Source organism: Athene noctua, chromosome 2 (genome assembly GCF_965140245.1).
Source record: "Athene noctua chromosome 2, bAthNoc1.hap1.1, whole genome shotgun sequence".
In the NCBI taxonomy this organism is placed as follows: Eukaryota; Metazoa; Chordata; class Aves; order Strigiformes; family Strigidae; genus Athene; species Athene noctua.
The window spans coordinates 113256616-113269931 of record NC_134038.1 but is presented as its reverse complement, the minus strand read 5'-3'; the positions used below and the strand labels follow the sequence as shown (position 1 = coordinate 113269931).

Here is a 13316-nt window from a genome sequence, read left to right as displayed (position 1 = left end):
AATAATAATAACTTATCTGAATGCCTCCAGCATAAGAAAGACTTAGACCTGCTCAAACGAGTCCAGAGGAGGCCATGAAGATGATCAGGGGGCTGGAGCACCTCCCCTGTGAGGACAGGCTGAGAGAGTTGGGGTTGTTCAGCCTGGAGAAGAGAAGGCTCCGGGGAGACCTTCTAGTGGCCTTCCAGTACTTAAAGGGGGCTACAGGAGAGATGGGGAGGGACTCTTTATCAGGGAGTGTAGCGATTGAATGACGGGTAACAGTTTTGAACTGAAAGAGGGTAAATTTAGATTAGATGGAAGAAATTCTCCACTGTGAGGGTGGTGAGACACTGGCACAGGCTGCCCAGAGAGGCTGTGGCTGCCCCCTCCCTGGCAGTGTTCAAGGCCAGGTTGGACGGGGCTTTGAGCAACCTGGGCTAGTGGAAGGTGTCCCTGCCCATGGCAGGGGGGGTGGGACTAGATGGTCTTTAAGGTCCCTTCCAACCCAAACTAGTCTGTGATTCTATGATTCTGTGGATCAAGGCCTGAAACAAACCAAGGAAACAGCACTGATTCTGTCTTGAACTGGTGAAACAGCATCTATTCCAGAATACATTATTTTAAATTAACTCTTTCCATTTCCCAGTAGGGCTGCACAAAATACACTCATCACTGGAACTGTAACTTTGTAAGATTTGAATCATGATCCTTATATGGCAGACATAAGAATCAGAATAGTTTTCTAAATCAAATGGAAATAACCCATAATGTATGTGAAATTAACACTTTGCCATACGTCTAGATGTTCTAAAATAGAGCAGTGATATTTTGACATGTTTCAGGATATTCTCATTTATAGATATTTTGATAGGTGTAGAATTATGTTGATGTTGCATGAAGTGATGTTACTGCAATAAAGATATTTGCATTTAAAAATCCTAGTGAAGCTAGAGGACGTAAGACAGACTTCCCAGTGATATGCAAGCCTCTTTGAGAAGGAAATTAGATTTCTAACTTATTATTTTCCTTAATGTTGCAGAATTTTGTCATTAATATCTGTGTATCCAGATTTTACCAGAATGATATTGGAAATCCACAAAAAATTGGAGTTAGTGCAGAAGTTGAAAAATCATTTACAACTGCTGAAGAATAAGGTGTCAGCTTTTTTCTGATCTTTTCTGACTACTAGATAGAATGCTAAGGGTTGGCTTTTGGCTTGTGAAGACCAAATCAGCCTGGGATCTGCTCCAGCTGCCTTCCTTACAGTGACATCTTGGCAATCAGCAAACACTCCTGATCTGGAGCAGGTATTGCACCCAGAGGTACACTGAGATAGGAAGGGGTGCTGTACCCAAGATCACTTAAATAAGGTAGTTCTGATACTGACCATGGGGTAGGCACAGCAGCTGTGCATGCGTAAATACTCAAGTTTTAGCCCAAGCCACACATAAGTTTTCAACTTCCATTGAAACTCACCCTCCTCTTACCAGAACTAATTAGGCTGAAGCTGAGCACAGGTGCACATGAGGGAATGCAGCACTGTATTACAGTGTAAACAATCTTAGACCAGGGGACACCGGGGAGGGCTTTTTCTATGAGCCTGCTCTCAGCACCTTTTCCTACAAAACCCATGGCTTAGACATCAGCAAATTCATTTTGTTCTGTTACATAAGATCTAGGACTGGAAATCCTGCAGATGGCTCTTGCTGTTGGCTTTTGCTAATCACTGTGGCTATGTTGATTAGCAGTTGAACAGAGACTTCCAGGAGGACACTGTTACGGAGCAACATACATTGCTACAGGCAAGGCATGTGTCAGGTCAGAGATGGGCTCTTTGTTTTAAGGCATGTAGCTTTAAGGCTATATATACAAATAAGAAAGATAATTATTAAATTAAAAACTTTAAGGAGTACAATCCTAGAAATGTTCTTGGTGAAGGCATGATGAGAAGATTTACTATATCCCACACACACAAATTACAGATTCTAAAGCTGTGTAACCTTAAAAATTCATCCATTATATTTTACATAGAATGCTATAGTAATATACTACTTTTATGGAGTTCCAATGACAGTAAATAATATCTCAGTCTTACAGTTTTGTGCGTATACATGTATAGTAAAGTGATGCTAATCAGAAGTTAGTCATACAGTAGCATTTATAATAGAAGTAATGCTTCAAGAGCTTTAAGGGATAAAGCTAAACAGAACATTAAATTTCTCCAAAGAGAATGATGGAGCTCTATGGCTCATTTATTTAAGATCTTGTATGTTTTTGCAAAATGCATTTTAGCTAATATTTAGAGATAATGTTAATGCTATTTATTAACTATTCATTACAGTACATAGCCCACTAGAGGGCTGCTTTTCAAATAAATTGCATCCAGAGTGTTAATAAACAGCAAAATAAAAACAAAAAATATGCAGCATGTATATGTATATCATTTTACCACATTATTTTGTCATATACCTTCCGTGACTACATGGTATATACAGAACATACTAAAACAATATAAATCATGGTCCCAACTCTGCAAACATTTAGAATATGCTTAGCTTTAAGTATATAGTTAGACTTTCCTTTTAAGCTACTGATAAGTTTGGAGTTAAAGAGATGCCTGGATGCTACTGAGACTGTCTTCTGTCACATATCACACCATCTCTGGCTGTGGAGGGGCAAAGTTCCAATGTTTATCCCCTGTATTTGATTTGAATATTGCATAGCAGAGGTATTTTGACATCTGAATGACAGGTCACAGCTTCCGTTTGGAAATCAGGTGTCAGTAGTAATTTATTTTCTTGTGCTCTGATTGTGACAACGCCCTCTACCTTCTTTACAAATTTTTAAAGAACACGACAAGGAAATGAGGAGATTGTAATGTTAAGAAAAATGCAACAAAGCTGATTTTCAGAGACAACTATCAGTGTATATTGATTTATGTTTTCCTCCTGAAACAGTATAAAAAGCACGAGTATTCAAGTGTCATGTTGGTTCATGAATTCCTTTACAGTAGCACTGTGTGATTTAAAGCAGCAGAAGTGCCAAGTGATGTGGCAGTTGCCATGGCAACTACAGCAATTCAATTTTTATTCAGTATCATGTAAAATGAAACAAGATATGGTTTGTCTTGTGGCTTCAGGAACTTATGCATCCTACCAGTGTTGTTCCTTTTTGTATTTTTTAACACTGTTCCATTAAAAAAATAACATATGTTTGGTTTAAGGATTTGCCTTGGTTTTAGGCCATGTCATGCCATTGTTTTTAAAGCAGAGTTTGCCTTACAAACCATTATAGATCTGTAGAGAAAAAAGATTTAGATACTAGCACCAACTACATAAAGCAAACTGCACAGTAATTCTGCTTAAAAATCAATGTTATTATCCACCCTATGGTCTGGCAGCCTGCATGTGATATATTCATAAAGAAGATATGTAGGATCTTTATATAGGAGAAAGTGATTGTTTGTGCTAGATATCTTACTGATTCATAAATTCAGCATCCTCCCTCTACCAGCAGCCAGTTCATTATGACTCAAAGGAAAACAATATCTTCAGTGGTGCAATGGATTGGCTAGGGAAGCTGTAGATTAAGATTAAATTATGTTTAGCTGGCTGAAGTTTGAGTGATAGAACTGGTCAGAAACTGTGAGAAGGGAGATTCTTCCACCTCCAGAGGCAAAAGGTTGATCCTGGCAGGAACATGTGGATTTCAAGCAATCTCAAACACAGATTTAACTGTTTGAGGAGCGGAAAAGGTGGCAGATCATGGTCCCTCAGCCTTCTCTCTAGCAGTTCCTGGACAGCAAATGTTCCTCTCCAGGTTGACATGGAAAGCCACTCATCAGGACTTCTGCTCTTGTTCTGTAAGTGTCTTAGGCTAAGATTCAAATTGTGGGATATCCACCCTTTCTATATGAATCCCTGGCATCAGGGGCCTTATAGCTATGTCAGTGTGTACGTCAGCATAACATAACAGGGCACAGAGCCTGTCATGGCGCCACATTTGTCTTTACTGTTAAATTGTTGGCCTGGTCGCTCACATTGTGTCCTGGGCCAACTAGTACTCTTCTAGGCTGTTTTGCTTCTAAGTCTAAGCAAGATCCCGGCTAGGGACCATTCATAGCAGGCATGTGTTTTCCATAGAATTAAAGCTTCAACTGCAGGTAGTGACTTTTTTTTGCTATTTAGTTACAAGAATTGCTGTGCCATGTATTGTAGGTTTTTTAGTAATAGGCTGTAAAACTTAAGATCTGATCTTCTTTCTGGGAAGGCTGAATATTTGGTTGCACATCACTAAGTTTCCACCCTTAGTGGCAACATTGCTGTAGTGCTGCTGCATGTTCATCACTTCAGCATCCTTCAGAGTGCAAGGCTTTGTGTGCTATACATATAAAAATCATATTTTTGTCAGAATATTTTTAACACATTTCTAAATCTATGCCTGAGAGTTTCTATTAAATTAGTTTTGTTGAAGCTCGGTTTTGTTTCTTTTTTCCATGAATTGGCAAGATTTATCCTGATGCAATAGTTTTAAGACAGAGGTTTGAGTTGCTTTGACTAGGCATAGTTTTAGTTTTGTTTGCACTTTGACTGGTATCAAAGGAAATGTTGGGGTCTTTTTAATAGAATTGCAAACCTACTTAACTGAATTAACTGAACGTAACTCAAAGCTTCTATAGAAACAGCAATATAATGGCTCATGAACTGCAGAATGTCACTGATAGGTCTCTAATTTCACTTTGGTACATGTGGGTATCTCTGATTTGCATTGCTGGGCGTTAGGTGCAAGCATCAAGAAGATAACTGATCCTTCATAGTTATATACTGCGGCTTCAGCAAAATGCCCATTTCAGTATGTGTCTGTGTACTTCACACCGAGACCTGGATAGGGCGTGAGCACAGCACTTTGGCATGCATGAAAACAGCTCCTGGGTCAGTAAGACTGCTTTTAGCACTATCATAGAGTGATTTTTCAATGTGATCTGAGCATATCAAGTGTTTGAGTATCAGAACCTGTGACAAGGAAAAGGGACATGCTTCTCTGCTGCAGAAAAATGACCTAGTCCATTAATGCCCGAGGACCGCTGTGGCTGACAACAGTTCACTGTGCACTTTGCTCTTGCAAAGGGGTGTCATTTTGCAAACTATTTGTCTCTTTGGCTCTTTACCTTTTGCAAGTAGAGTAATGACTACATTTTACAAACATCAGTGCTGGGTTTAATGATACAGATTTCACATGATTGTTAAACTGTTAATTTACAGATCTTTACTAAGTGAATGCAAACAAATTCTGGTCCTCAAAGCTCTGCTAATGCACAATGTTCGAATTTTAATTTCCAGTCCATCTTAGATTACGGTGATGAAAAACAGTATTTAATCCCTCGTTAACACATGAATAAGCGGAAACTGTCATTTCCCACCAAACAATAACGGGATTATCTCAAGAACTGTCAGTTTATGTGAAAACATTATGTTGCCCAAATTTTCATAAAAATTAGCAGTGGGTAATATTCAAGATCAGAGCAATGGAAAGAGGGAAATCTGCATTCATGGTAATAAATATTCATATTTGTCTGCTCAGGAGATGAAAATCTAATCAAGGGGCTATTGATGCGCTGGCTTTTTTTTTTTTTTTTTTTTAACCAAGATGTTTCATCTAAATTGGGTTTGATATGGAAATTAGTCTCACTCCAAGTCCTCCAGGCCATGAGCATGCTGGGATAACACTGGAGGTGTCCAGTACATCAGATGTTGCTGCTGGCATCTGCTTCTACAGACAACAAACACAATAAAATAAAATAAAAAATTGACAACATCTCAAGGGTCAAGCTCCCAGTGGCTTAGGGTGTTGTGTTTCCCTCCCCCCTCCAAACATTTTAATTTTATCCCAGTTAAATCCTCAGTACTGCAGGGTTAAAATTGTCGGCATTTTTTGCTTTTGTTGACAATTACCATAAATCAGAAGACACTCTGCATGAAGCTTAATGAAATATGTATGATCTAAAAATGGGAAGAAGATAAGTGCAGTATGTTGCTTTAGGGTTTTGTGTGTGTATCTATGTATCTGTGCATGCATATGCACAACCTGAAGAGCTAACTTCTATTTTGTGTTCTGTGCACTGAATGAAAGAGTCAGGCAGTAACCAATTGGAGAACATATAAAGCATAAAAAACATATCATGTGAATAAAATGTGTCATAGTTTATCCAAAAGGGGGAGTAGTATGTTTTCTACATCAGATAATATGTTCAATTAATATACTTGTCAAACATTCATCTTAAAATATTTCTTGATACGTTTTTTGTCTACACTAGTATGAAAATCTGGGCCATTGTAAAAGAAGTGTTTGTCTTGACATACTTTTTAAAATTATTATTACTGAACTCGGTAGTTATACATAATCTCTTGTCCTTCCTTGTACTTCTTGGGGGTTTTATGACCTTTTTTAAAATTAAATATATCATTAAGGTCCTGATCTTACAAATAACTGCATAAATATATATATATAGGCACCTCCTTTTGTGGAAGGTATTGTGTTTTCTGAGTTGTGAGTGCTACTGCACACTGGACAGTTTCATCTAGCTACTGATCTCTGTGCACACACAAGCAGCGTGTGGCTCTGTCCTTTTAAAACTCAAAATACTGTCAGTGTGTTTCTTTAATTTCTGGATAATTTGTCATACAAAAGGTATTTTTTTTAGACTTGGAACTGGACAAAAGTCGTATCAGCAGCATTCAGCTATATTGCCTGTAGCAGAAGAGAGCAGAAAGGAAAGATAAGCAGAGACTGCTCTGAAAGAAAGGATATTCTTACTGAACAAGAAAAGAGAATAACTAGAATATGAATATTGCTTGTTGAAGAGGTTGCATCCTTTCATTATCAAATCTTTACCGAATAGAAATATAAAGATATGGCTTGTACTATTTCAGAATTCCAGTAATTTGTGCAATAAATCATTGAGAGGCAAGTAAAAGCAGCCTGCAGTGTGGTGTGAGTGTATTGGCAGACCTGATATCTTTTACTGTACAATCTGTGCTGGCATCTTTGTCCAAAATGTTTTTCAGAGACTTTATCTTCCTAATCAACTCCTTTGCCAAGCTTAAAAAAAAAAAAAAAAAAAAAAAAAAAAAAAGATATGCATGTAGCATATATAGCAGATGGGTGTTCAGCAGCATACAGGTGTCTGGCACACAGGCACACAGGCACCAGATAATGTAAGGTAGTTAGATATTTTCAGGGAAATCCCATTACTTGTTCCTAAAAGAATGAGTTGCCCATTCTTCTTGTTCTACCTGCACTAGCAAGATGTACATCTGAGAGTATTAATGGCCCCTCTTGTTACCCATTTCACCAGAGTAATGCTCAGACCAGAGCTGCCTTTTTTTCTCTTTGCCTTTTCCCAAGACACTGAATTGACTCTGTGAAGTTCATTGTGTTCTGCAGCAGAACAACACCAGTCTGCTCTGAGGGTAGGCAGCACTACTTGATCCAAGTTCTTCTTTATTCATTTCACTTTCTTACACATTTTACTATTAATTTTAGCATAAATAATAACTGTTTCATCATGGATAAGAATTGGGAATTCTTCATATATAACAAGTAACTTTGATTACAATAGATGAATATTTTAGGAAAAAAAGGATCAAATCAATTATACTAACTTCTGCTGAAATGCTGATTTGTGTTTGTCTTAAGGAGAGAGATTATGATGATGATGATCAATTGATTAGACAATCATTAAACCATAATTCATCTCAAGCTAGTATCTGGAGATAAGCAATGCCCTGCGTAAACAATATATCCAATACAGTGTGAGTACTCACACCACTAACCTCTGCAATGTTTTTTAGTTGTTTAAGGTACTTGTGTTAAGTAATGTCCTTGGGTTCATGCCATGGGTAAAGAAGCAGCTCCAGGTGTTTTATGGCCTTCAGCTGTGGTCCTGGGTCCCATTTCCAGTCTTTCAGGGAGTTGCTACTTCACACTACTGAAGTATCACAGGCAGCTTCAGGATGTGTGCTATGGTTTTCCTCCTGTGTATAGGCCTAGCAGTGCTCAGCAGGATACGGTTTTGTGTACTGCAGAGCTTTTTGATATTGTAGAGCATTGCTGGTTTCCCATTTGGATGAAATCAAGTCTTTTCCTCGTTTTTTATGACAGAAACACAACAACAGAGCCCCAGAACAGAGTGAGATTTAGGTCCTCATGTTGAAGGAGGGACACTGATTTTCTGCACTGCTTTTCTATGTCGGCTAAACCTCATCAGCTACACTGAATAGCCTCATGGAATTGTTTCAGTTTATGTAGATATTTTAATATTCCAAATAGTTTATGAGAACTGGGACGGGTAGGTGTTCAACACAGCTTCCGCTTCATACCAAGATCCTTGTTCTGAGTCAAGCAGGTGAAGGTTTGAACTTTGGTTTTCCATAGGAGTGCTCTGACACTAAACTGTGGTGGTAAAGATTTCTGTCAACTGAATTTTAACCAAAAATCATGTCTCTGACATGAAAAAATTCCCTATTCAAAGTTTCCCTAAAACTTGCGCAGATCTATGAAAAAAATCATTCTGTAGCAAATTGATATTTTTTTTCATAAATCATTTAATTGGAAAAAGGCTGAGTAGTTTTGATTAACAGGAACATTACATTAATGCTTTATAGACAGGATTGGGATCTCACTGGGTACCTGCCCACACATAGAGTAATAGGAAAGCTGTGCCTTTGATTGATTAGAGATAATCACTCAAAAAGACAAGATTAGAAAAGAAGGGGAATAAAAATTATCATTTTTCTTATTTCACAAATAATGATCTGAGTTATAAAGATATTAAATAAAATTGTTCAGATTTAAAAACAAGTCTGTGAGGAATTTGGAACTGGACCCAAAGCCCAATCTAGTGCCTGAACCAGATGTTCACCTTTCCTGCCCATTAGTATGCAGTTCCAGGAGCATCAGGATGAAGGCTTATCTGCAGACTTGACTTAACAAAATGTTTTAATAATCCTAGCTATGAAAGGCTAGGAGCTGATCTTGGATTTTACAATAAGAGACAAAATGGTTGTGATACAGTATGGTATGTAAATTATATGCAAAGTATATTGGCATGCAAATTTGAATGCTAAAGGGAAAATCATTCTTTTCTAAATCAGAGAAGTGAGGTTTTCAGCCATAGAAGCCAGAATCTGCCAATAAAAATTTTTAAACAAGTTGACAGCATTTCATTACATTTTAAAACATATTTGTCTTGTCATGCAAAATAATTTTATCTCTTTTCTAAACAAGCTCAATTTCTTTAATTTGCTGATACAAAGGAGGCAAAAATTATAAAAGTCCATCAGATAACTAATATTTTATGAGGATGCCATAATGTTAAAAAAAATTGTTAATGTGTGAAATTTTGAATTGTCATTTTAAGACTTTGGTCTTTCAGTTTCAACAGTTGAAGCTTTGAGCAGATGCAGGTGTTGTCTGTGATCTTGTTGGTCAGTAACATCCACAGTGGCTAATACCATGTTGTTATTGCAGTTTTGTATCCATTAGACAACAAAATGTTCCTCTGCTTATTGCCATGGTGAATTTTGGAAACACCAATGGGCAGATATAGAATATTTCCAGAGTAGGTAATATTCATAGTGCTTGACAAGATACACGTGGTTGTCTCTCTGGCTTACCAATGACACAGTGGTGCGTATTTTGTTAGCTGTGACAAGAGAAAGCAAAGTAATAGTAGCTGCGTCTGCTGTCTTTTCTCTGTTTTATCTTTTTCATTTTGAGCTTGAGTTTTGTGCCAGACTAATAGCCAATGGCAATGGGCTGGAGAAATGAAACTTTTGCTAAGATTAGGGAATGTGCAGAAAACAATGTGTGAAATCGTGATTTGACAAGGATGAACAGACTGGTGAGGGCACAGAGACATTTTGTGAAGTGAAACCATATTTGTACCCAACATGTCTAGAAAAAAACCTATGACAACCAAGGTGGCAGAAGATCTCACCCAGGAGACAATAGAATGACATCCTCATTATAACCATCAGAGAATAAAGGAAGTGTGGAGTTTATTCTGCCTTTTTCAATTACTGGCAGCTTATATTAATTCATGGTAGTGGAGCAATGTGTGTGTTGTTGTGCTCTGGGGTGATTATCCTTGTGAGACTGTAAGTTCAACAGTTGTCATGCAATTTGGAGTTGCAGACTGGCAATTTTCGTAATTGAATCTCAGGAAATAAACAAAATATGGCAACTTGATACATTTCAAGCAATTAAATTTCTACTGAAATTTCTGCTTCATCCTGGGGACTCCCAGATTTGCTCAGCCAAATTCTGTCTCTGATTAGGAATGCAAATAACCTCCAAGAAACTGAAGAAGGCAGCCATCTTTATTATATACAGTGGCACAAAAAATATATGGTATTGGCACCTGCCAATTTAAAACATGGTCTTAGAAACCTGTCCACAAGTCAGGAGAGCAGTCTGAAAAATAGTGTCAGCTGTGGCTTTTCTGGCTCAAGAGAGGTGGAACCACAGAAATCCTCTGTTTGCAGAGTATGAGTTCAGTACTCCTGCCCAGTCCATTCAGGCTGTAAAGTTTTCAGAGCAAGGTCTCTTTCTTGCTGCATAACCAATACCTTTATTATTAATTACCATGATGTAGCAGGGAACCACCAGGTTGAATTCTCTCATGCTAAATATCTGACAGATTAACAAATACTTAGAGGTTTGCTGGGTCATTTTCCTGAGAAGATGAATGATATATGCAAGTCATTTCTTCGGTGCAATCCTGTTCAGTTACAGAAACGGTACATCACCTGTATTTCACAGAACACTGAAGGAGGAAACAATTGCAGGCAAAAGGTTTCCAGGCTCTCTGTTTACACGACTGGTTCTGGCTTTTTTCAGAGCTTTGAAAGACTGGCTCACAGTTTCCAAGACTTAGTTGCACCCTTACATGCTCCAGTGAGATGTGAGTCCACTGATTAGAAAAGTCTATTAGTAGTTAACAGTATCCACCCCTAACTTAGCTGTACAGACACTTAACTGAATCATCTGTGATAGGAGTGTAGTCAACTGAGCTCTATAATCAGCAGAGTCCAGCTATGATTGGAATTGCCTTTTATTTCACACCACTGATTACAGGGAAAGCCAAAGGCTAAGGCAGCATAGTTGAATGGGATTCAGTTTAAAAGGTAAGATCGAATAGTTTGGATCTCCACAAGAACTGAGGTGTTGAGATGATTCTGTCACATAAATAACTAGGTAAATTCAGGATATCATAATCTGTAGTGTTGGCTGAAGATGTGAATGGTACAAATAATGTTCACTGAACTCCATGTTGGTCTGATAAGCCTGTCCAAGGGATTCCCAAGTGTGATCTTCTACCATTTGTGGCCATTCTTGACTGTCTGAGCACTGAGGCTGTGTTCATGCAGTGTGTGAGCACTCCGAGCTTGAGCAATCGGATAATCAGAGCCCAGCAGGTCTCCCAGTCCTTGTACACTTCTAAGAGGCAATACGAGGCCATTATTAGGCCTGTCCTATACTCCATAGCCACGAGACTAGGTTGAGGTGATTTCTTGAAATGAGATGCAAGGGCTCCTGTTGTAAGGAACTCACTGGAAAGAGACTGAGTGTGAGGGGAGATGAAAGCTCATATCAGGCTGTACCATGTTATTCTGGAACTGGCTGGATCTTGATGGCCCAGTGGTTAACTTCTCTTCCAGGGCAACCCTTTGAGACCAGCTGGCCTATGTAGTGAATAGTCTGTAGTCTACATCAGTTCCATAGCTGATCCCACCAGAGAAAGTCTCTTTCAGCAACCTGAAGCCCACTCTTCGCAGGCAATGAATTCTGAACACAAAGAAAATGAAGATTTCATTCTTTTTCAGCTCGTGCTGAAAAGTGGCATGAGGTCGGCCATCCTGACAGGGCACTTTGCAAGGAAGGAGGAAGGTATCTGCTGTAACTAAAGGATGTTTCCTTCTTTTATTTCCTTTTTACATTGTGTTAAAGATGTATGACTTCCCAGTCAGCGCAGCTTGCAGTGCGCCTTTGTTTTCCAAATTAGAAAAACAAAACAAGCTGTTTCTCAGTATAGTTGTCGGGCAGTTTCTTGCATCAAGCTGTGAGCAATGTATGCCATGGAAAGAGCCCTGGCTGATGCCAGCAGAGGAGATGTGTGATTGGTTTACGAAAATAGTCATGCCACTTGGAGCGTATGCAAACAACTGTGTTTCTCTTCTGGTAGTGTAGAAACCCCTGGTGTGTCCCCTAACCTCAAAGCTAACTCAGAAGAAAAAATGTAATAATGTTGTCATCTCTTATTTTGTTCTTTCTTTCATTGCTTGCTCACCTCTTCCTAGGGTGATAGGTAGTCTCATGGTAGAGGACAGAGTGCTTACCATGAAGAAACTGCCCAGTTGCAAATCTGTACTTGTAGGTAGATGCTGTAGTCTCTGTATAAGCTCACACATGTGAGAGAAGCTGACTGCACAGTGCCCACACAGAACTGAAGCCTCATGTGTTTGAATTGTCCCTTGGGTTGTCTAGATCAGCCAGAAGAGGGAGACAACTCACACACACTGTAAAAATCATGTTTAGAAAGGTGAAATACGTTTGAATTTATCTTTATTCCTTTTATATAATTTGAGAACACCTGATTTTCTAGGAAAAGGAATAATATCAAGATTCATTGTTAGAAACATAGGAAGTCTTTTTGCCAAAATAGTTTGCAGAGTATATATACTATACTGAATGCTAGACAGTTGGGTGAAAAAAAAATCAAATCTATTATTTTCTGCCAGCAGTTTCCAAGTAGTTCATCATATTGGGGATGTCTTTTTCTTCTCTAATTTGTTTTTAGTTTTGGGTTTGTTTCTATTTTATTCAGAACAAGTGAGCCAGTATATTTCCTCAAAAACTGTTTACTGAATTAGCTTAGCATTCATTTTTATTTACTATTAACTTGGTGAACCAAAATAAAGAAAAAAAAATGCTCAAATAGAATTGAATTTCAGGTTTCCATCAAACACATAACTGTGATAGTGTGAAACAGAGAGTAAAAAATATTAAAAAATGGTAAAAGGGCAACACTGCTTATGTGTGCCAGTAGGTATCTGTTCCTCGTTCATTTTCAGAGTCAGCTTCCAGTCATCTGACTCTTTACATGTTATGAAATACAATGCAGTATATAAAAATAAATCAGTTGGAGAACTCGGGATTACAGCATGAAGCGTTATGATGTCAAGGGTAAATGAACCCATTGAAAAAGTAACAAATGCACTTCAGTGATTGCATTTTTTTTGATTTTATCAACTAGTGTGCAGATTTCATCTGTC

General features: G+C 38.2%; 1 protein-coding gene across 2 annotated transcripts in view; it reads left to right on the top strand.

Moving 5' to 3' along the window:
* PTPRN2 (protein tyrosine phosphatase receptor type N2) overlaps positions 1–13316 on the top strand; it is a 685048-nt gene that overhangs the window by 440458 nt on the left and 231274 nt on the right. The window lies entirely within an intron of this gene.